The 24,852-nt window shown below is 48.0% G+C and overlaps 1 long non-coding RNA gene across 1 annotated transcript in view; it reads right to left on the bottom strand.

Annotated features, from left to right (window-relative positions):
• The window catches only part of LOC125101024 (uncharacterized), a 45,015-nt gene extending 25,063 nt beyond the window's left edge, over positions 1-19,952 (bottom strand). The window contains exons 1-2 of the long non-coding RNA XR_007127732.1: positions 19,911-19,952; positions 13,431-13,523 (exon numbers count right to left, since the gene is read on the bottom strand). This is a non-coding gene — a long non-coding RNA (uncharacterized LOC125101024). The remainder of the gene's footprint in view (positions 1-13,430; positions 13,524-19,910) is intronic.
• Positions 19,953-24,852: the final 4,900 nt, after the last annotated feature.

Below are 24,852 nucleotides of genomic sequence, written 5' to 3'. Positions count from 1 at the left end.
ATCATATCTGGTATTGCTGGACCAGATCATCTACACATTTCCATCTGGACTAGTCCGTCCATGAGTCTAAAATCTGATTCCAGGAACTCAAGTAAGACAGTAGCTAGAAGTGCAGACCTCTCAAGCATGGCTATTTCTCACTCAGACACGTGTGTGTGTATGTGTGTGTGTGTGTGTGTGTGTGTGTGTGAGAGAGAGAGAGAGAGAGAGAGAGAGAGACAGGAAAGAGAACATTCTTAGCTGGGCTATAGATTTTCTCTTGTACACTCTAGAGCAAAAATGGGGTCAGAAGAGGACACTCAGATGTTGAAATCTCAATCAGGCTTCCCAGAACAGATGAGCAGAAGCACATGGAAGTCGAACTCTGAGCAGTATTGGGAATGGGCATGACGCCAGGACCATTGCCGCCAGGCCCTACCTGTCCCCAGATGTCTCCTGTCACAAGAAGCAACAGACACGTAGTACAGCAGAATGATGATGACAAAGAATGAATAACACCCACCACTCCTAGTGTCATTTACAGGGCCTGAAATCATGCACAGCCAGGTGGTCAAGAGTGGCTGTGCTGTAGATACGTGGTTTCTCTCCCAAACGGCACAAAAAGCCAGTTAGAAAGTCATTTCCGAGTGTTCACTAGCCTAGGTTACAGCTAAAGCCCAGACAAGTGTTATAACTTACTTAAGGTCACAGCCAGTTCAAGCGCTAGGACCAGGGCCCAGGTCTCTGCAGAGAGAGTGTGGTAGGTAGATAGTAGGGAGTGATGGGAACTGTGACAAATTAGAGGTCACATGTTCTGTTGCGAGGCAGCCGCTGATTATCAGTTTAAGTTGATGGTTGGCATGGGAGGGTGTGGACCTAGAGGGCCCCATTCTCCTGATTTTAAAGAGAAGTCAGAATCGAGATTTTTTTTTTTTTTTTTAATTAAACAACTCCATTCTCAAATGTTGGTGTCTAAATTTTAAGAGGTTAAAACAAAACAGGGACGCCTGGGTGGCTCAGTTGGTTAAGCAGCTGCCTTCGGCTCAGGTCATGATTCCAGCGTCCTGGGATCGAGTCCCACATTGGGCTCCTTGCTCATCAGGGAGCCTGCTTCTCCCTCTGCCTCTGCCTTCCATTCTGTCTGCCTATGCTTGCTCTCTCTCCCTCTCTCTCTCTGACAAATAAATAAATAAAATCTTAAAAAAAAAAAAGAGGTTAAAACAAAACAAAACACTGGGTAGACCAAACAGATTGGATCTGGGGACTTTAGAATTTGGCCTGATTTGCAACTTCTGGGAGAGCAGGTGAGAGCCCAGTCTCTGAATTCAGCAGTACAAAGACCTGAGTCACGGTTCTGGCATTTTGTTAGCTGAGCAGTCTTACTCAAGATCTGTAGCCTCTCTGAGCCCCGCAGCTTTCATCTGTAAAATGGGAATGCTAGAATGGACTAATGGATTAAGGGAGGTGATGAATTGTAAACAATTAGCCCAATCATTCGATCATAGTAGGTGCTCAAGAAATGTAGCTCCTCCACCAAAGTGCCTCTAGGCTTCACAGTGATCGGATGAACCCCACAGCCCATCCACCTCAAGCTTATTTCTGCAAGGTCTCGGAGCTCAGTGCCCAAGGAACTCTAACGTAGACACGCAAGGCCCTCAAACCTGCTCACACATACCCTGCACACACCCTCGGGAGGATTTGGAGATGCCAAGTGTGGTTACCAAGGAAAGATGTTTAGGAGGCTTCCCTGGAGTGCAGCCACAACCCTCTAGTGTTGTTTAGAAGAGAGGCCTATAAAGAGGGTTGGCGAACGTGACCTGTTGGGGATCTTCACAGCATTGGAATTTTTCAACTTGAATTTTGTTAGCTCATGTGCACCAGTACACATGCACGTACAGACTCTCACACACTATCTGCTCAGAGCCTGGGCAAGAGGGGCTGCCTTTCCTGTTCCTGGGAAACTTCTATTCTAGCTCTCACTCCTCTCTCATTCTCCTGCAGGCTCACTGGGAAGGGAGGTACCATCCTGACCCTTGAACCAGCATTCTCTGAGACCGATTTGCTCAGCAGGGAGCCGTGGGAGAAGGGACAGGGCAAAGAAGCTCAAATGACTCAATAGAAGGGCCTTGGAACCTAGTCTGGGCCTCCGAAACAAGAAGCAACAACAGCCCTCAGGACTCAGGGGAATGGGCTGGTTCCAAAGACCCGCCCATCCAGTGTCTCCAGGAGTCTCCTGCCACCCGCAGATGATGGCCCGACTATGAGGGGCTCTACTTCACAGATGGGGAGACAGACACGAATGTCTTCCTCTGAGTCAGTTTATCCAATCCACTCCAAGGATCAGGAGCCCTCCCGATCTGGGACTCTCTAATGGATCAAGTATGTGTGTGTTCTGAGTCCTTGTCCTAAGCTGAACCTCAGCTTAACAACAACATCGCTACCACTTAGCCCGCAACACTCTTGATATTCCTCCACTCACACCTCATATCAGAATCTAGAAGACATCGAGGCAGAGAAAAGTGACTTATACCCAAGGTTACCGGTAGGTCTTAAAGTCTGTATTTGAACTCAAGATGGACTCCAAAGTGCATGTTCCAACCACATATCACACCACCTCATGCATTAAGGCCACGTTTCCGGCCTGGGGTTCAGTTCCAGGAGTCATTAGAAAATACCATGACTCAGTTGAGCTGTTTCCCCCTGCTTTGTGTTTATATGAGTCTGTATTTTAAAAAAAGCCCCAATAAATGATATTGTAAAAAAGCAAAAGAACTTAATAAGCAACCACTATCCCATCATAATTGGAATACTTCTTTATCGTGGAAGTCACATTTTATAAAACTTCCATTACTCTATTTTGTAAATTCTAAAATGCATGCCTGTGGGGTTTTTTGTTTTCAACCTTTGAGTTTGGGAAGCACTTAAAAATCTGTGGTCTCTGAGCTTCCATGAAATACACTATTTTATTTGGCCTTAAGAATAATCCTGGTAGGCAAGCATTGCCAAGATTACAATCCCCATTTTACAGCTGGGAAAACTGAGGTTCAAAGAGGTTAGGAAACTTGCCTGAGGTTACAAAGCCAGCCAATGCAGATTAGCCCTGTATTCTGATTCTCAGTACAAGCTGGGTCCACCTTATGCTCCTGGACTCCAGATACTGTGCTCACACCTACCTGTTTCCATCACCCCACTGGCCAACCCCTAGCAGAGGACTGAGAGACATCTCAGCTCTCCCATCCAGGGTTGTCCATCCGCAGGCAGAGGGGGGATGAACCCACTGTGGGGTCTCCTAGGAGTAGTCCAGCCCCATATAGGAAATTTTCAGGCCACAGGATCCCTCTTTCAAGAACACATCCCACGTGTTGTAGAGACCAAAGCTGGGCTGGGGTATGAAGGCAGTATTTCTTCCTGGTTCCCTCATAAACCATGTAAGCCAGATCTAGAGGCTCCCACCTAGGTTCCCCATTCCCTGAAAATTGCCCTATTTCTCGTATTTCAAAAGGCCAAATGAAAAGCAAATATTGACTCTAGATAAGCTCGCACAGGCAGCCCAAAACACCACATTTCTTTGCTTTTGGTTTAACTTACATCAGCTCAGCGGTATCACCGCAGCGCGTTCCTGCTGCCCAGAAAACAGATCGGCTAGTATAGGGTCCCAATTAATGACATTATGTAACAGGTACAGCTTGGCCCACAAAAATCTTTCAAAACAGGGGGTGTGACAGGGGAAAATAAGAAAAGGAGAAAGCTGACATGGAAATTTGAGCTCCTCATTCTCCCAGATGGAGAACATGAGGCTCAGAAAGCTGGAGTGATTTGCTCAAGGTCACACAGCAGGGCCCGAACCAGCACCCAAGGTTTCTGCCCCTCGGGAGACACATCTTCCCCCCAAGACCCTGCTGGGCTGAGGCTCAAGAAACCCAGATTGTCCGGACTCACCAGGGTTGCTGCAGGGGGTCACGACAGGGAAGTGGCTTCTCCCTCACACCTGTGGGCTCCTTCCTGCCCGGCAGTTGCCAAGGCCACGCTGTCTTTCCTCCCTGGTTGTCTGCCAGGGCAGCTAGGCAAGGGAGCCTCCTGGAAGGCCAGCTCTGCGCAAAGGCGAAGGTGGCCTCTCTGAAGACAGCACCCACTAGGACACCACCAGATGACCAGGCCCTGGGGTCACGGCGTGGCCACAGAGGGCTTAATTACACCTAGCTGGCACAGCTGCCTCTGGCCCCCCACCGGGGAGCTCTCCAGGTGGCATGGCTGGTTTTCCTGCCAGTGGCTGGGTGCCTTTAAGAGCATGACTGCAGTTCATTGGCTGAGCAAGGCTCCCCCTACCTCTTTACCTGAGCAAGTGAGAGAAGCAAGGCTAGGGGAAGGCTGGGGACTCAGGTGAGAAAACAGTGACAACGAGCTGGCTCTCCCTTCCTCCACAGACAGTCCTTCCTTCCTGGGCTTCCTTCTTATCCCCGCCCCCCACCGCAGGACCCTTGGGATTCCGTAAAGAAAGGGCAAACATCCTGCAAAGTGCCTAGTGCCATTCAGTTCCCGAAGCTTTACCAGCTCACAGTAACCCTAGGCCAGAGTTACCTGTATGTCTTCTCGGTCGACGGAGAAACTGTCCTTGGAGATATGAAATGGCTTGTCCAGCTCACGCAGCTCTTGGAAGGAAGGGGGACCTAGTAGGAAGGTGTGAGGACCCAAACGTGAGTCTCCTGCTTTTGACTTTCCATACACTGCTCCTGGACCACACCACCTCCCTCTCAGTGAGGCCTCTGGCAAGCCACTCACTGCCTCAGTTTCCACATCTGTAAGATGGTACAGTCATGGTTGTATGTAAGTCTCTACTCAATTTATTGAGTGTCTCAGAGACTTAGAGCTTAAAAGGACTCAGGAGATGATCTAGCTCATCCATTCATACAGCAGGCATCCCCTCATTCTGCAGGCATGGTTCTTCAGCGACTATTAGTGCCACACCTGTTTTAAGTCCTAGGGCTACATCAGTGAGCGGGAAAATCAAGAACCTTATTGAGTTTGCACTCTAGAGAGAAGACAGACATAAACAAGTAAACAGGCTAGATAGGTAAAAGTACCATGAAGAAATAAAATAGGTTGATATGATAAAGTAACAGGGAGGCTATTTTAGAGTATGTAGTCAGTGAGGCACTCTCTGAGGAGGAGATATTGAAGCTGAGACTTGAATAATAACAAGGAACCAGTTATTAAAAGAGCTGGAGCAAGAGTGTTCCAGGCTTTGGGAACTGCAAGTGCAAAGGCCCCGAGGCAGGTGTATTTGGAGACTACAATGAAAGCTGCTATGGCTAGAGCATAGTCCAATCCCTGCACTCCCTTTTTAATAGATAAGGAAATGATTCAGAGCAATGACTTGCCCAAGATCCCCTCTTGCCCATTTCTCCTTCCTTTCTTTATCCTCATTCATTATGGAGGGAAACTGAAGTGTGGAGTTCATCAGCATTTGAGTCACCAATAAAACAATCATTCCATGAGCCTACACTGCTTTTACTCCATGTTTCTTCCACTCTGTAAACACATGTAAGCTCCCAAAGGGCAAGGGCTATGATTTCAGGAGTTTCCCACATTGAGGAATCAAATCCTGACCAACAATATGGGACTAAAAATCGCAGCAGCAATGCAAACTGCCATATGGTGACACAGGGCTGGCATAGCCCCTTCCCGTTCAATGCCTTTCCACTTTTGTTTTCAGAATTTTTTACTCTGATTTTTATTTTTATTTTTTTTTAAGATTTTATTTATTTATTTGACAGAGATCACAAGCAGGCAGAGAGGCAGGCAGAGAGAGAGGAAGGGAAGCAGGCTCCCCGCCGAGCAGAGAGCCTGATGCAGGGCTCAATCCGAGGACCCTGAGATCACAATCCAAGCCGAAGGCAGAGGCTTCAACCCACTGAGCCACCCAGGCGCCCCTTACTCTGATTTTTAAAAAGGGCTGCCTGTTTTCAGCCATCATGTTTGTGGTGGGAACACTGGAGTTGTTATGGTTGTTATTCTGAAACTGTTGGTTGGGTAGTGTGGGCTAAAACAAGTGGGTTTCATGTTGGTAGTGTTGAGAACCAGGACTTTTGGTGTGAGAGAAAGGAGAGACAAATGAAAGACAAAAGGGGTGAAGTCATGGGGCGCCTGGGTGGCTCAGTGGGTTGGGCCACTGCCTTCGGCTCAGGTCATGATCCCAGGTCCTGGGTTCGAGCCCCGCATCGGGCTTTCTGCTCAGCAGAGAGCCTGCTTCCTCCTCTCTCTCTGCCTGCCTCTCTGCCTACTTGTGATTTCTCTCTGTCAAATAAATAAATAAAATCTTTAAAAAAAAAAAAAAAAAGGGGTGAAGTCAAAATTTTACAATCCTGGATTTAAATCAGAAGTCCCAGTGTGAATTTTTGATGTTGCCGATCTGAAAACAAGCACCATGTTCCCTAGCCATGCCTATTGTTGTCAGGGGGTAGAAACAACAACCAACATTTGAGTGAGCACCTCCAGTGCCCAGACTGTGGTCTCTAAATATGATGTTCTGTAAAGGAACCCAGGCTCCTCAAAAAAAAAAAAAAAAGGTGATTCCAACTTTGGGGCAGAAAATGTACAACACATACATTAACTCTTGATGCCACAAATCAAGGAAACTGGAGTCACAGCAAAGGGACTCAGGAGACAATCAGAAGAGACTCCCATTTGCCAAAGTCCAGACAACTTCAGCATCGGTAAAGAAAATAATTGCAACAAGTAGAAAACATGGAATATATTTCAATCTGTGAGTTCATAATGATATTTTTAAAATAAGCAAAAAACCTCACTGATCATCTCTGGAAGGGATTAGGAAATCAACTCATTATATTTTGAAACCTGGTAAATAAAGGGAGACAATTAAGCACTTATTCTGTCCTTCCTGTAAGAACAGTGCCTCAGGCAACCAAAGAGTAGACCAGAGGAAAGTGCTTTTTTTTTTTTTTTTAATTTTTTTTTAAAGATTTTATTTATTTGTCAGAGAGAGAGGAGAGCGAGCGAGCACAGGCAGACAGAATGGCAGGCAGAGGCAGAGGGAGAAGCAGGCTCCCCGCCAAGCAAGGAGCCCGATGTGGGACTCGATCCCAGGACGCTGGGATCATGACCTGAGCCGAAGGCAGCTGCTTAACCAACTGAGCCACCCAGGCGTCCCAGGAAAGTGCTTTTTATGTAAGCATTCCAATGAATTAAATGAAATAGGAATGAAGAAGGATTAACTCGGAATATCAGCATTTTGCAACTCCTTACGAATTAGTTGATCTAGCTGATAATCCTCCAAAAAAAGAAACAACCAGACTTAATGGGCCTCTTGGTGGAATTAACCGCCACCTCCTAGGAAGAACTCGGGCCCCAGGAATCAAGCAGGAGTCTGATCAAGCCTTTGGAGTAGGTAGGTACTGGCCAACTTTGTCTTCAATGGGTCAGGTAGTTTAAAACGTTACAGGCTATGTCTGGTCTCTGTGGCAACGACTTTGCTGTTGGAGCACAAAAGGCAGCTGTGGACAATAGCCAAACAAATGGGCAGTTTGTTCCAACAAAATCCTGTTTCTAAAAAAGGGTAGATGCTAGATTTGGCCCATGGACCATAGTTTGCCAACCCTTGTTCTGAACCCCACTACCAGTTTACAGGAAATACAGGGACGAGAAACACATGAAATAACACCATCGGGACACAATACACAAAAGCCAAACTGGGGGAAAGTCTAACGGGAAAATCAACCTGATTTCTTTAACAAATGAATGTCAAGGTATTAAAGATGTCTTGAGGGGCGCCTGGGTGGCTCAGTGGGTTAAAGCCTCTGCCTTAGGCTCAGGTCATGATCTCAGGGTCCTGGGATCAAGCCCCCATCGCATCGGGGCTCTCTGCCTAGCAGGGAGCCTGCTTCCTCCTCTCTCTCTGCCTGCCTCTCTGCCTATTTGTGATCTCCGTCTGTCAAATAAATAAATAAAATCTTTAAAAACATATCTTGAGAGAGAAGAGTACCTCTAGAGTAAAAGAAACTTAAGAAATACTAGCCAATCACATCGTATGGACCTTATTTGACTCTTAATTCAAGCAATTATTTTTTTTAAATATGGGATAATTGGATACATGTGGACACTGACCTGAATATTTAATAATATGGAGGAATTCTTGTTAACATTTGGAGATATTTGATGATACATCGTGGTTATGTTTAAAAGGGGGAGTCCTTATCTTTTAGAGCTATGTTAAAACATTTAGAGATGAAATGGAGTGATAACTCAGATTTGGTTGAAAAGAATGGGTGGTGAAATCTAAAGGAAACAAAATTCGAAAGGGGTTGGATGGATGGTTGACAGGTACATAGAAATTTGTTCCCTACTCTCTCTGATATTTTGTAAATACTTAAAAATTTCTGCTATGAAAAGTTAAAATATATTTATAACATTTCACACTTAACCAATTGACAAAATTTTTTAAATCTGACAAACTCGAAGTTTGGAAAGGATACAGGGAAGGGAGCTCTCACAGAGGGTGGGAATGTAAATTCCTACAATTTTTGACCCATCCGGGTCTATACTCAAGAGAAACTTTAGTCCATTAAGAGACATACAGAAGCATTTCTAAAATAGCAAAAATGGAAAACAACCCAAATGGATAATTTCTGACATCTTTGGACCACGAGAGGTAGGGGGAAGATATGACATGTAGGGATTGGAAATGGCAAGTCTATGTGGACACAGGAGCCAGGGCCCCGTCGGTATACACTTGGCTCAACACGTTGACTTGGTACCAACTCCTGGGCAGGCCCTTTTCTGAGTGCTGGGAATACAGAGGTGATGTCCCTCAAGGGTTTTAAAGTCTAGATATAAGAGCTAGAGGGGGGCTGACCCTGACATATCATTGAGCCCAACCTACCCATTTTACAGATGGGGAAAATGAGGCCCAGAGAAGTTAAATGACTTGCCAAGGCACACGGTTGGTTTGTGGAGGAACCAGGAATTGAAAGAGGTCTCTGATGCTCCGCAGAATCAGATCTTGGAGACATACATTCTTCAGCGGAATCCCAGCTCTGTAACTTACTAGCTGGGACCTTGGCCAAGTTATTCTCTTTTCTCAGAAGTATAGAAATACTTACTTCATAAGTCAAAGTGAAGATTAAATGAAATGATATACATAAAGCACTTAACCCCATGACTGTAAAGGAGTCAGACCTCAGTGGGTAGGTTATTTACTTTTAGTATTATGGATAGAAGGAAAGACACTGGCAAAAGGACGAAATGCTACATTCTATGTTGCTCTCAAGTGGTTAGATCTGTGTGGGTTCTGCTCCACCATCCTGAAATCCAGTTCCTTGTAAAATGAGGATAATAATAGAACCTATGTCATGGGGGCGCCTGTGTGGTGCAGTCGGTTAACCGTCCAACTCTTGGGTTTCGGCTCAGGTCATGATCTCAGGGTTGTGAGATCGAGCCCCATGTCAGGCTCTGCACTCAGCGCAGAGTCTACTTGAGATCCTTACTCCTCCCTCACAACCCCCTCTACTTCTCCCCCTGCTCAAACACTTCTCTCTATCTAATAAGTAAATAAATATTTTTTTAAAAAAAAGATTTTATTATTTATTTGACCGAGAGAGATCACAAGTAGACGGAGAGGCAGGCAGAGAGAGAGAGAGAGAGAGGGAAGCAGGCTCCCTGCTGAGCAGAGAGCCCGATGCGGGACTTGATCCCAGGACCCTGAGATCATGACCCGAGCCGAAGGCAGCAGCTTAACCCACTGAGCCACCCAGGCACCCCAAGTAAATAAAATCTTAAAAAAAAAAAAAAAAAAAGAACAAATGTCATGGGGTTGTTGTCAGGATGAACTAATGCCTAGCACATGGTACGCCCTCAATATATAGGAGCTATCTGCTGACGATGAAAGACATCTATACCAGGGTGTCAGGCTCGGGAGACACAGAAAAGAATCAACTGCACTTCCTTCCCTCAGAGTGCTTCAGTCCAGTGGGGGACATGGTCAGAGGCCACTCCTTCCTTTCCATCTCTCCCCACGCTGTTATGTTTCAGGCCTGGATCACGGCCCCGGGGGCCAAGTGATTCTAACTATTTTATCCTGCAGGGAAGCTGGCTCTAAAAATGACCAGGCTAGACCTGCTGGGTCTGGACGCACGCACACAAGTGCTCACGTCTGCTGCTGAGAACCCCATTCCCCCAGCTCTGCAGATTCCCTGACTGCCTCGGGCTGCCAGAGCCAAAGCATCACATGCTCTGAATAATAAAGCCATCCAGAAAGTTCCCTGTGGTGAGCTGGGCACCACACTCTGGTCTGCACTCTTGGGGCCAGGCAGCCAGAAATATCACAAAAGCCTGCCCTCAAAGCTGAGCTCCTGTCCCCAGCTTGCCGGAGCCACAGAGCAGAGGGAGTTTCAATACCCAGTTCCTTCCCTTTCCTGATGCCTTCTCCTCTCAGGGAAACCATGTGTATTTCTCACCCAAGACCCCATTTTCACAGAGCCCAACAAAACATTCTTGGTGTGCTCAGTGACCATTGGTCCCAATGCCCCAACCCTACAGAGTGAAAACCACTGAGGGTCACAGAAAGACACAGTCAGACCAATGTGAGGCGAAGGGAACCGGTTAAATATATTTGGCTCTGTGGAAGCAGGAGTGAAGTTGTCATTTTGAGCAGATATCAAAGTTGTCACCTTGCAGCTGCTCACAGGCGGCAGGCTGGGGACACAACCTGTCCGATGGTGTGGGTCTTGTGCACAGTGATCTCCTTGTGAGCAGGGGCTGGACCTGGTTCCCTACTCTGCCCAGCACTCAGCATCAAACACAGTGCCACAATGAGCACTCGATCATAACAATCCTAACAACCCGAACTGTTCCCTCTCACTGCTTATCATGCTTGTAATTAAATAATTGCATGTGCAATTATTTATTTAATACGTGCCTCCCTGACAAGACTGTCAGCAACCTGGGGCAGAGATTGCCCCTGGTATCGTTCATGATTGTATTCCTGGTCCTTGGCATGTATCTGATACTCAGTGTTTGTTGAACGAACAAATGAACACAGATGGCAAAGATGGCCATGGCCACTGGGTCAACTCACATGCCAATCTTGAAAACATACACTGCTCTAGGTGCTGAGCACACTACCAGGCCAAAGGAAGCTGCCCTTAGGCCCTTCACTTCAAAGACCGAAGAGTATTATGGGAAAGTGGGGTGGGGAGCAGTGGAGGGGTTTGCTAGCACCAAGGCTCAGCTGCTCTTAGAAAGAGCCTGCCTCCTAGAAAGTCTACCCATTTACAAAAGAGACAAAATGGAGGGGAAGCAGGCTTGTCTGGTGGTTAACTGGGGCCTTCTCTTTTGCCTCTAGTGGTGATTTGGGACAGTTGGCCTGGGAGCAGATGGATGATTCCAGCCCGGAGTTCATGGAATCTGTTACAGGACACAAGGAGTAAATCAATGTGTAATATTTACTATAGGACCTGACAGTGCCAGTGCTCAGGAAGGCTCTGTGGAGTTACTGTGGTTGCTCTCAATCATCTGCCCTCCAAGGCTGCCTAGGGATGAAAGGCACCTTGGAAGGAGCACTTCAGGGCGTTAGTTTGGCGCTAGGTGCCAGGCTTCCCCACGGCATCTCCTGGGGCCAGCGTTGACAGACCACAGGCAAGAGGGAGTGAATCATCTAAGGGACAGAAACACGACTCAAACTGACTTAGACAAAGCTGGCCCACACATCCCTTAAGCCCAGACAGCAGAGCAGCTTTGTGCACAACTGGATCCAGGAGCTCAAACACTTTCAGGACGTCTCCTCCCTGACTCCATCCCCCTATACTGTCTTCTGTGTGAGCTCCAGTCTCAAGAGAGGTTCAAGCTTCCAAGGTGGCTTCCATCCTACCTCAGATCCACAGAAATGAGAAAAGGTCTCCCCCACCCCAATTCAGGTCAACCTCCCAGAACTGAGTCACATGCCCTCTCCAAAGCATCACTGTGACCAGGATTTGCAAGGCTCTGATTGAGGCAGAATTGAGTCCCATGCGCACCTCGGGCTACCGGCCTGAGTCCACTCTGCAGACACGGAGGGGAGGATCTGCAAGCAGCCCAGAGTTGCTGTTGCCAAAGAAGGGAGAATGTTGCTGGGGCAGCAAAATAAATATGCACTGCAGATTCCAAACCTCTCTTCAGGTCAGATGACAAGAGCAATGTTACAGTGACGCCAAACAAGCCTCAATTCTGTCAGACAAACTGACAGGATCTGGAAGGATTCCCAGAGAGCAATGGGCCATTACTCAGCCACGTGCCAAAACACTTGTTTTATCGGGACCCATATCAGGGTGCCTCCGGCACTAATTAAGGGACCCCCCCCAAACTTAGTAACCTAGATAAATAACATGCAAATGCAATATTTAAAAACCAAATTAATGCAAAAAAAATCCACAACAAACAAAATTAGGGGTTTAACACCAAACTTGGTACACAGTGCTTGATAGAAGGTTTGCCATCATCATTTTCATTCTGAAATTCCTAAGTTTACTGATGAATCATGCACTATAGCAACATACTGTCTTCATTCATTCAACAAATGTTTAATGGGTATTTAGTATCTAAATTTGGTACCCTGAGAGAAACCACAGTTGATCTGGATCCTACCCCAGGAGTTCATAATCTGTAATCTGAATGGCAAGACTCACTGGTATACATCACCTCCGTATATTTAGATTCATGTTTTAATGAAGGTCCAAGGGCACCTGGGTAGCTCAGTTGGTGGGTGACTGACTGCCTTCTGCTCGGTTCATGAATCCCAGGGCCTTGGGATGGAGCCCCACATCAGGCTCTCTGCTCAGCGGGGAGTCTGCTTCTCCCCTTCCTCTGCCTGACACTCCCCCTGCTTGTGCTCTCTCTCTCTAATAAAATAAAATAAAATAAATAATGAAGGTCCAAAACTTCGCCATGGGAGCCCAGGAGAAGGAGCATTTAAAAAAACCTTTTTATAAATAAATAAGTCCTAGGGCTATACCATACAGTATGGTGACTGTAGTTAATAGTACTGTATGCTTGAAAGTTACTAAGAGAGTTAAAAGTTCTCATGACAAGAAAAAAAACCTGTAACTGTGGGGTGATGGATGGTAACTAGACTTATTGTGGCGATCATTTTGCAATATATGCATAGACCAAATTGTTGGTTGTACACCCTGAAGCCAATCTCAGTGAAGACTCTTTTCATTATGGAAATGTGGAAACATACAAAAAAGTAGATAGGACTGTAAACTGAATACCTACATGTTGATCACACAGATTCAACAACTGTGAATATTTCACCGTATTTACTTCATCTCACTCTATGTTAAATTTGTGGCTAAAACATCTGAAAGTTAATTACAACTATTCTGGCACTTGAGCCCTAAACACTTCAGCGTGCATTTCAAAAAAAAAAAAAAAAATCTCCTCCATAACCACAATATACTCACCTCAACCTCACAAACCTAACAATCATTTTCCTTACATCATCTGATGCCCAGTTCACAGATTTCCCCCATTGTCTGAATACATGGTCTCAATAACTTAAGGGAAAAAAAATGAACAAAGATATAATCAAGAGTCACATCTTTCTTAGATCTCTTTCAATCCAGAATCTCCTCTCCCATTGCTTTTGCTTTTGTTTTGTTCTCATGACATTGACTTTTAAGAGAGATCCCAACCGTTGTCTTATAAACTGTCCCACGTTCTGGATGTGTCTGGCTGCTTTTCTGGGTGTTATTCACTATGTTCCTTTGCCCCTGAAATTCCTGCAAACTGAAGCTAGCTTTAAAGACCTGATTAGATTTAGGCTCAACATTTTTGGCAAGAGCCAAAACAGGTGGAGCTGTGGATTCTATTGCATCCTAATCAGAAGGCAGGGAATGCTGGCTGTCCCATCACTGGCCATGCTGTGTGGTCCCTGGGTTAAGGAGGTAACAGACACATAGAGAAGAAAGGAACTGGGAAGGGTGGTTAAGTCTTCCCAGTGACATTTGAATAGGGCTTTATAGAGTCTGTAGGAGGCTACTGGATGGAGACAAAGGAAGAGGAAGGGTTCTCCAGGCATACATGGAGGCACAGTGTTGGGGAAGAGAATGACCGGCTTTAGGAAGTAGGAGGTGGTAGCTGAATGTAGCTGAGAATAGTTATAAGGACACTAAACACCTAAGGTGAGTTTACTGAGTTCCAGGAACTATGCTAAGTGACTCATTTTAATTCTTCACACAGTCCTATGGAGTGGGTGCCACCACCTCCATTTTCCCATTTTAAGGGTGTGGAGTCAAGGTTGAGTGATACGTGGTAACTTGTCTAAGGTTACATAGCTAGAAACAGGCAGACTCAGGATTTGAATCCAGTTGCCTGACTCCTGAGCCTCTGCCTTTAAGAAGCACTAAGCTCCAGTGTTACGGTGACAGGGGCAACAGAGTTGGGGACAGGCTGGGGACAGGTGGAAACAGGTCTTCTCAGTCATCCTGAGTTTGAACGTTATTCCAGTGGCAAGTGCAGGTTTCCTGGTCTGGGTGGCAGGGCTGTATCTGGGAACATGCACCTTGGGAACTCAGCCCTGTGAAGGATGAGTGGATAGCTGCTGGGGTGAGCTCTCAGGGGCAAGCCAGGTGTCCCTTCAGGACCTGGCGAACAGAGATGGAGGGAGAGGACTCCCAGGCCTGTGTGCTGATTCTTACTTTCCCGGGCATCAGGAGGCCTGGGAGGGAGAAAGGATTTAGGGGTGGGTTCTGAGACACCTGCAGCCTTCCCAGGAAGGTGGGCAGACACCAGGTTAGCCCCGCACTCTGGACTCCCCAGAGCCCTGCAGGCTGCTTTATCCCAGCCTCATCCCAGACATCAGCAACCTGTGGGCCGTATCCCAGTGAGACGTGGTGAGTGGCAAAGACCTGCTGCAGCCCCAGCCTTAACCTCCGAGAGCCAGAGAGGGGAAGCGACTGGCCCACGGTCACACGGTCATGTCTCAGCAGAGACGGGACTAGCGGCACTGTGTCTCTTAATTCCAAGTCTGCTACTCTTTCAGGATGGAGTCTATTTCAGAATCAAGGAGGGACCAAGACACAACCGCTTTGGATTAGCCACCAGGTTACCCCATGCTCTGGGGAATACTTCATTTTTTAATTTATATTTTCCCATTTTGGGAATCCTCTCTGAGGGACGGGGCGTCCTCCTGGTTGGTTTTTGTCACACAGCCCTTCAGACAGGGGGCCATCCCCTGTCCCGAGGCCCCATCCCCAGCTGGGGGTGCAGACTCCCTGCTCCCTTGCCATCCATCCTTCAGCCTAGGCACGGAGGGCACACAGATGGAGTGACAGGAACTGCTCTGGGGCCATGCTGCCTGTTTTAAATCTCTGTCCTCACTCACCAGTTGTGCAACCTTGAGCTGCTCACGTCCCCTCTGTGCTTCTGTTTTTTCATTTTTAACTCGGTGTAAATAACAGTGCTTCATAGGGTTCGGTATGAGAATTAAATAACATAAGTAGCATTTAAGGGCCTAGTAAGGCACTTGCCACATGATAAAGGCTGGTTATTATGATTAATCTGGGACTCAGGAAGCATGGGTACCTGCCACTAATTTACTTACGTATTGGACAAACCTTCTAGATCCGGAATAGAACCTGCCTCCTCTACGACGTCCCCCAGATTAACTGCACTCAGTTTAAAGGCTTCCTTGATTTCCAGTATTTAAAGCACAGCTGTACTAAGACTGGGGTGGGGAAGAGCATCCTGTGGACCCCTTTCCCCATGGCACTAACTTAGACTCAGAAGGCTTGGGGGTTGTCGTTTAGGCACTGCCTCCCCCCACCTACTTGGGTAAATCACTTCATCTTTGTGATTCAGTATTCTCTGTCAAATGGGGATAATAATCCTTCTTCTGTTTTGAGCAGATTCCCGACTACTTTGAGAATGGAAGGAAACAAACATACAAAGTGTTTTTTCAAAGCATATTTAATAACCAGGAAAAGTGATGCCAATATATAAGGCTTACTTCCCTATTGTGAATTTCTTATTTAAGGATTTTACACAAAGACGCATAAATATATTCTCATGGTAACACATTGATGGTATAACCTTCATCAGAAAAGGGTGATCCAGTGTATACGAAGTGCGACCCCTACTACATTTTTAAAAAGTGTAAATACACTGAAAACAAAAATAAATAACAGTAAGGAAACCCACGAACATGTTAGGTTACCTCTGGGTAGTAGGGTTACTGATAACTATTGTCTTCATCTTGATTTTACTCTATTTCCCTCTTTCTAACAAGTATACTATTTTTATAAATAGAAGATGACGACAGTGATTTTTAAAGAAAAATAATGTGCTTGAAAATAGTCAAGGCTAAGCTGAAACAAGGTAGAAGTCACCTGTCCGTGAGCAGCAGAGCTCTTTAGGATGACAATTCTGCCTTTAGCAAGCACCCGTCCCCCAGCCGTGGGTCAGTCCTTGTTTTATTTTCTTTGAAAGCCCCATGCAGAGCTCCCCACTCCTTCGTCTTCCAGAACTTCACCAGCCTCCTCGGCCCAGAGTTTCTGCTTCTGAAGTCAGGCCTAGCCTGGCCACGGCAGCTGCGGGCTGTGCCCCGGGGAGCTGGAGATGACCCCCAGGTCCCTGCAGTTACCAGCTTACTTGGTGAGCTGAGGAGGCCTGTTATTTACCAGTTCAAACAAAAACCCCACTGGGGCATGGGTTCTCCCCCACTCTGGGTTATTATACTTCTTCGTGTGTTCTTTACAGGCCCCGAGGACCTTCTCGGAGTCCCCCCCAGCTTTATTATGATTTACAGTAAAGGTTTACAGCTCTTAATCCTTCAGTGACTCCTCACTTCCTTCAGGGTGGGCATCTGCCAACTTCCTTAGTCTGGCCTGTAAGTGCCCCTACCATCTGAACCAGCTTCCCGAGCATTTCCCATGAGCTAATCAAACGGTCCCCTAGCCAACAGGACCTGTCACTTCTCAGGGCCAGGCAATGGTCCTTTGGTGGTATCTTCCAATTTCTTTTAAAGAAAATCCGGAAATCTGGATCTTTATGAGAAAACTCCTGATTTTTTTTTTTTTTTTAAATACTGGCAGCTAATTCACCAAACACATTTGGCCAGTCGGCTGATTGTAATTTGTGACTTCTCATAGGAACACACTGAACTTTTCTCCCTCTGTACCTTTGCTTTTGCTATTTCAACTGCCAAGAACACCCTCCCACTCATCTGGGTCCCATCTCATCTACCTATTCTGTCAGACCCAGTTGGGACACCACATCTTCCGTGAGCATCCCTGGATGACCCTGGCTAGAAGTGACCTCTCCCTCCTTGGGGCCACACCAGGCTCTGTGCCTGCCCATCTCATGGCACAGCTGATTTCAATGAGTCCAATCTCCCCTGGTAGACAACGAGCTCCTGGAATATTTGACAAATATTTAAGAAGCACCTGCTCTGTTGCAGGCATCAAACGAAGACTGCGGCGTAGAACAAGACAGATAGATTTTGCCTTGATGGAATGTAGAGTCTACTGCAGGGGACAGAGCTTAAAAAAATTATTCCCAAGATACCTAATCCAATTGTGATGTGTTTTGTTTGTTTGTTTTTGGGTGATTCATTTTTTTAGGAGTTTAAGAAAGTTTGTTAAAAGGAGCTTAATCTAGGCAGGAGGATTAAGCAGGTCATGAGGCAGCCTGGGCGAGGCAGCCTGGGTGAAGCGTTAGCACTCCAGGCTGCCACATAAGGTTTGCACCAGTCTGTATACTGCACAAAGGTAACCAGCTGAGAGGGCAGACGAAAGCTGAAGTCCAGATCCCGCTTGCTTGCCCAAGCTGTGCCCCTTTTCTACTTTGCAGAAATGCAGGGGCAGTGTTTAGTTTCTCTGACCACCCCCAACTCCCCCTAAAAGCTGCTCTAAATAAATGTAGAATCGAAATTAAATGGTGACTTCTCTATATAGACACAGCCTCAAGAGAAGTCCCCGCTTTTCCTTTCTACCAGAAAATATCCCCTAAATCCTATTCAGAGATTCTGGGATCAAGGTGGGCATCTCTGAGGAAGTGATATAGGGATATACAGGCAGGTCGAAGTATGGGAACAACAGCACATACCAGGCCTCTGAGGACAGAAAGTACCATGGCTGAAGGGCCGAATACATGGGTACCACGGCTGCAGCGTGGACAGAGAGGGGAAGGGCAGCAAAGGGTGGGCCGGGTAGTGACCATCCCATGCAAAGCCTGGAAAGCCATTATTAGGGGGTTTGATTCTTATCCTGAAGTATCTTCTCTATCCCCCTCCCTGACCAGGTTGCTGTTGGGGGTCACTGCTTCTGGGCAGGCCTAGAGAGTGCACGGTTAACAAAAACTACCTTTGCAGAGCACCTACCACGAGCCACACACTGTGCTGGGGACACACGTCTAGCCCATTCTTCCTCTCCTATTCTCCTAAGGAAGTATCCTTTGATTCCAATCAAACAGATGAGAAAATTGAGGCACACAGATGATAAGCGGGCTGCTCAATATCACCTGGCTACTAAGGGGTGGGTGGGGACCCATGCCCAGATCTCTGGGATTCTGAGCCCCTCCTTTGGTTGCCAGGTAGAACGACCCTCAGGAATAAACTAGAAGGCACAGGGAGTATGGCACCTTGCCACTCAGAGTGGGGTCTGGGGGCCTGAGGTTTTGGTATCACTTGGAAACTTGTCAGAAATGGAGACTTTCACGCACCATCCCCGTCCTACTGACCTCAAATCTGCATTTTACCCGACTCATGTACACATCACAGGCTAAGAACACCGAGACTAATCCAAGCAATGACTGCTTTTGCAACCCTTACACAACAGTCTTGAGTCTCACAGGCAGGACTCCAGTGACTTGAAAACAGCTTATTCTAACCAAATTTGCCGGCAATTGCAACTGCTCCATCCATCCACCGCCTCAGTTTTGCCCTCTGTTGTGACTCCAAAAGAAAGACCAAGAATGTTCCATCAACTCCAGGGAGGGGCCGCCTGAAACACTCTGCTTCCGCTCAATTTCTTAGTATGATCTGCCACTCATCCAGGAATAAATGTGAAGCGATTTGACCCTTCTCCTGGTTAATTACTGCTCCAAATCATCTTCCATTTGGGGTGCACTGACCCCCAGATCATGTTCTGGGACCCACCTTTGGCAAGACAATTCCCTTCTCAGGTCCGCATACCAAAGGAGGCAAGATGGTTTGCCGGAAGAACAAGATGAGTGGGTGAGAAAAGGCTGGGTTCTCTTTCCCCGTTAAGGCCACATGTTCGGTGACCCTGGGAAACTCCCAACTCCACTTCCTCATTGGCGTCTGAGAAATGGGTAGGATGGACAGGGCAGGAATCACTAGATCCAGGGCTTGGCGCGTAGCCCCAAGGAAGTTTAGGGGCCTCGGTGAAATAGGAAGGCGTCGTGGGGACTGTGGCGAACGAGAGGATGCATTACCTTGACTAAAAAAGGCGGCTTCACTCAGCCTTAGGCTATTGTACTGGGAAATAGGGGACCGGTGTCGCCCTGTAATTCTAATTTTTCAAGGGTTGGGAATCTGGTGTTCCCCCTACGGAATATCACACGGTGTTTAAATACGGGCATCTGCTTCAACTTAAACTACACTCTGTGGGTCAAACGCAGATCAGGTGCAGGGGAGATGTGCCCGTGGGCCGCCCGCTCGCGCTGCCCGGCCTGGATGCCATCCTAATGGTGTAAGCTCATGACTCCATCCTACGTGAAGCTCTTTCAGAATGCCGCACAGCGGCTGCTGCAAGGGCGGCGGAATCCGCGCCCTCCGGGACCGCCCGCCCCTCCCTGCCGCGGCGCCGGCGCCCATCGGTGCCCCCTCCCAGGCCTCTCCCGCCGAGGGCCGTGCGCAGGGACTCGGCCCCATCCGTGGTGGCGGCGACAGGCGCACGTCGCTTTCTTCGCACCCCCCCTACCTGCTAGCCCGCCGTCCCCGCAGCGCCGCAGCGATGACTCAGCCTCTGGCGGTCCGGGCGCGGCGGGGGAGGGGCGAGGGCGAGGGCGGGGAGGGGAGAGAGGAGGGAGGAAAGACGGGAAAGGGAGGGGACGAGAAGCGGCCACGGAGGGAGGAGAGAGGAGGAGAGGGAGGCGGAGAAGGGAGGGAGGGCGGAGAGGAGGGCCTGGGGGGAGGGGAGGGCGAGGAGCTCGGGAGGGAGGAGGAAGGAGGGGAGGGGCTGGGCGGGGGGGAGGGGGAGGCCGAAGCCCCGCCCCCCCTGCTCCAGCAGCCCCTACGGACGTCGGGCTGGCTGGTGCTGGGGAAATGGGTGGGGAATAGCGGAGGGGCGCGGCTGAGACGGAGGAGGGAGGTTCGTACGCTCCCCGCAGTGGAGCCCCACTCCCGAATGCGCGTGTGGACGCGCGCTTCCTAGCCGCACCGACAGGCCCGCCCTTGCCGTTGATGGACTGGCGAGAGGGAATGCACCTTTAGCCGTGGACTTTTATGGAGCACCTCCCGGTGGGGGCCTTGGGTCTTGGGCAGTTAGAGACCGAGATGAAGGAGCCTGAGCTCTGCGTCGGGGGTTGGGGGGCGGGCGGGGGTGCTTGCGGGCGAGAGATAGCCCACACTTCCTATCCTACAAGTGCAAGTTTAAAGGGAGAAATAATCTACTGGCTCATTTTGGGGGGCTTACACAAATAGCTGTAACACAAAGTTGAATTTGGAGGGTGCCCCAAGGAAGTTTCCTTAACAAATTTTTGATAATATAAATGAATCTATGAATGAATGAAATGTGCAGTGGGAACATGTATGCGTGTATATGAGGGCAGTTATTTTTAAATGCCTTTTTATATGAACGTGTGTTCTTGTGTGTTTGGGAGGATGTATAGGAGTGTGTGTGTGTGTGTGTGTGTCTTGAATGATATATGCATATGCGTGCTTATACATGTAAGCATATTGATAGCTGCGTATGAGTCTGTGTGCCTAGAATGTATCTCCGTGGATATGCACAGGTGTTTATGTGCCTCAAGGTTAAACGTGTGTACATATGAGATATACGGGCATCCCTAAGTTTGAATGTAAATATATATCTGCACATGAATTTGTACGTTTGTGTATGTGACTACATGTCCTTGGGTATGTATTGCTTTTATGTGCTGATGTTGTGTGTGTGTATGGGGGACTGCATGTGTCTTGGTGAGATTGTGTTATGCAGGTGTGTGTGTCTGTAGGAGAATACATCTGTGAGTCTGTGACCTAGGCTGGAGTGTGTCTTAAGGTGGCATGTGTGTGTCTGTGTGTATAAGTGAGAACACATTCGTTTTTCAGAGTCTGAATGGATACAGTTGCGTACGTGTCTTGATGCCTCTCTGTAGTCATTCTCCTGATTCAGTCTGAGATTAGGGGCATGTGATCCTTTCCAGTTTTATTGAAACATAACATACATCATTGTCTAAGTGTCAGGTGTACAACGTGATGGTCTGATGGTCTGATTTACGTATATCGTGAAGCGATACCACAGCAGGCTCAGCTAACATCTATCTTTTCATAGATACAAGATACAATAAAGGAAAAGAAGAAAAAAAGGAAGAGAGAATTTCTCCTTGTGATGAGAACGCTTAGGATCTACTCTTAACCTTCCAACGTATCACCGAGGGTGTTAGCTATAGTCCTCACGTTGTGCAGGACCTCTCTGGTGCTTACTTACCTCCGCGCTGGAAGTTTGTGTTGTCTGACCACCTCCTCCATTTTCCCTGACCACCTCCTCCATTTTCCCTTCTGTTCTCCCTCCGGCAACCACACCTCTGATCTCTTTTTTTATCACTTGTTTTTAGATTCCACATTTAAATGAGATTATACAGTACTTCTGTTCCTCAGACTGATTTCGCTTAGCATAAGGCCTACAATATCCATCCCCATTGTGGTAACTGATAGGATTTCCTTGTTTTTTTTTTAGGGCCGTGTGATTCTTAAGGGTTGGGTGCCTCCTGGAGGAAGAGGCCCTTGGTGCGTGTAGGGGGGTGGGAACTGTGGAAGGAAGAAAAAGCCCCTGTTGTACTGGCCCAGGGGCCATTCAGAGCAGTGGGAGGCTGGGGGAGCAAGGTAGGCTAAAGCAAGACCTCGAATGCCAGCACCAGCTTGTAGCCTCCTCTGGCTTCCGGGGCCCTCTCAGGGCAGTCTCTTTGTCTCCAGGCCTCCTCCCAGGTCGGTTCATCTTGTCAGCGAGTGGCAGTGGTCCTCTGAAGAGCTCATGATCTTGCTAATGAACAATAGCAACGTGGGGGCTCACTGGCTGTGTGAGCCCCCACGAAAGCAGCGAACTGGCATTGGTTCAACTTTGGGAGGCAGAAATCTAGTATCCCCCGTTTCATAGGGGAAACTGAGTTGGTCAAGTGCCTGCTGCTGTTTCCATAGCTAGGAAGGATGCCTCCTACTCCAGAGGCTGGCGTGCTTTCTCAATGGCTAGTCCACGGGCTTGCAATCTCAGCACTACTAACATGGGAGGCCAGAGAATTCAGTGACGTGGGGCTGCTGTGGGCACCGTAGGATAGTCACCAGCCTCCGTAGTCTCTATACTGGATGCCAGTCACACCTCCTTCCCTGGTTGTGACAACCAAAATGTCTCCAGACAAGTCCAAATGCCCCCTGGGGACAGAATCACCCCCTGATGGAGAATCATTGTGCTAGACCTGTCCTGCCTCCCTGGCTAAATGTTTCTTGAGGGGCTGTACCTTCTCCACCTGGTCCTGTGGCTTCAGCTGCCCCCTCTTCTTCCACAGGGATCATCGCTTTCATGCAGGTAGCCCCTCACCTGTGCCACAAACAGAAGGTTGAGCAGCTGGGCCACCTTGCTCAGCAACTCAACCTCTCTGAACTCCAGCCACAGAACACTTTGCACTCCACAGCTTTTACTGTTATCCTGCGAGTCACAGGGGTTCCCGGGGGTCAGAACGTGGAGAAAGAGGGGCCCAAGCCAGCCAGCTCTCTCTGGCCCAGAGACACTGGTGGATGCTGCTGGTTCTGCGAGTTTGCTTTCCTGATTCGGTGAGAATACAATGCTAGAGTGTTGAGCCAAAGCTGGTCCCCTTTGACGCTGCATAATTATCTGTTCTGTTTTTGCAAATAAAACAGCTTGACTTTCTCCACCAGCAAGGCCTGATTTTAATGAGCAAGAGCTGCCTCACAGCCAGAGCAGGTGCTCAGGAAGGGCAAAGTGGAGCCATGTGCAGGGCTGTCGGCGTGTCCAGGCCTGGGCAGGGTGTTCGTGCTGCTGGGCGGGCCTGGGTGGCAGGTGGAGGGAAGAGCTATAGCTCTGTCACAGGAGCCGGAGGCCTCAGGCTCCTGCTATAGACAAGACAGAGCGGGCCACGGTCGCAGAGGACCTCCACACCACTGCTGTCTCCGCCGCCCCCGAAGCTCTCTTCTCCCAACGGTGTGTTCCTTTGCTGCCCTGGCTCTCCCTCTGCTCCTTCCATTCTCCCGCAACCTGTGCGGCGTGCCTGTGTTTGCAAGGCCTTGTTCCATTTCTTCTTGGGAGGCTGCAAAGTGGTTCAAGGTGGGGATTCTGAAATAAATAAAATCTTAAAAAAAAAAAAAAAGGTGGGGGTTCCGGCATCTCATCACCTGAGTCTGGGTGATCTTGGGCGAGCATTTCACCTCCCCATGCCTCAGCTTCCTTGCTTCTAAAGTGGGGATACTGAGAGGCGGGTCTGGCAGGACTAGATGAGGTAGTACGTGTAAAGGATGCAAGGTATGCAGGGAGCCCCTAATAAACAGCGGCTCCCACTATTGCCATTATTCTTTAGGAACAAGGAAAGGCACGTGAGCACTTGTTAAATGCCAGGCCCTGGGCTCAGCCCTGGACAATTTTTTTTTCCTCCTTTGATCCCTTCAACAGCTCTGTGAGGAAAGAGCTATTATTAGTCTCACAGCAGCGAAGAGGAAGCTCAGATGTGATGATGCTAAGTGACTTACTCAGGGTGACGGAGCTTAAGAGGAATCTGAACCCAAGTGTTGTCCCTGCAAAGCCTAATCACCCTGATCTTCTCCGCTGAAAGCAGATTTCCCCATAGGAAGTGGGGCTCCTCTCCAGCTGGGGTGGGCAGCAGAAATGTGGGAGACATGGAGAAGGCGATGGCGGTGGAGGTCCCTGGGCAGAGGAGGGGTTTGGCTTAAAAGGGATCAGGGCGTCTGGGTGGCTCAGTTGGTTGGGCATCTGACTCTTGATTTCAGGTCAAGTCATGATCTCAAGGTCATGGGATCGAGCCCCATGTTGGACGCCATGTTGGGTGGGGAGCCTACTTAAGATTCTCTCTCTCCCTCTGCCACTTGCGCTCTCCTCTCTTAAGAAAAAAAGATAAAAAAAAATAAAGGGATGAAGTTGCCCTTTTTCACCTTTTGATGAAATCCCTAGCACAGTGGGCCGTGGTCTCATGACCTCTAAGAGGTGTTGCCAAGTTTTTATTAGTGCATAAACTTTTTTTGTATTCTGAGCCAGGGTATATATTGTTCTGGTGCTTTTGTTTGAACTGGGTTGTAGGAAAGGTAAGGAAGGCATTAAGTCACAGGAACAGATGGGCGGCCCATTTTAGAGCTGATGCCAGAGAGACGGTGTGCGTATCAGGAGCTGTGAGAACGTGGCCAGGTGGTTCTGTGCACAAGTGTTAGTTCTTCCAACACTTGGCCAAAGGGGACAAAGAGAGTCATGTGATAATTGTCTTGCTTTCTTTTAAAGATATTCAAGGCGTTGTTTTTTCTTGTACTGTGATTGTGTAGTTGTATTAGTTACTTATTGTTATGTAGCAAATAACCCTAAAGTGTAGACAAGTACTATGGCAGTAGAAAGGGCATTTGATTCCTGTGTGTGACCTGGGAAAAGTCATCTGGAAACCACCTCAGTGTACCTAAAACAAATATTTATT

This window comes from Lutra lutra, chromosome 5 (assembly GCF_902655055.1).
Source record: "Lutra lutra chromosome 5, mLutLut1.2, whole genome shotgun sequence".
NCBI classification, from domain to species: Eukaryota; Metazoa; Chordata; class Mammalia; order Carnivora; family Mustelidae; genus Lutra; species Lutra lutra.
The sequence above is the reverse complement of the archived record's forward strand: the minus strand, read 5'-3'. Positions and strand labels throughout refer to the sequence as shown.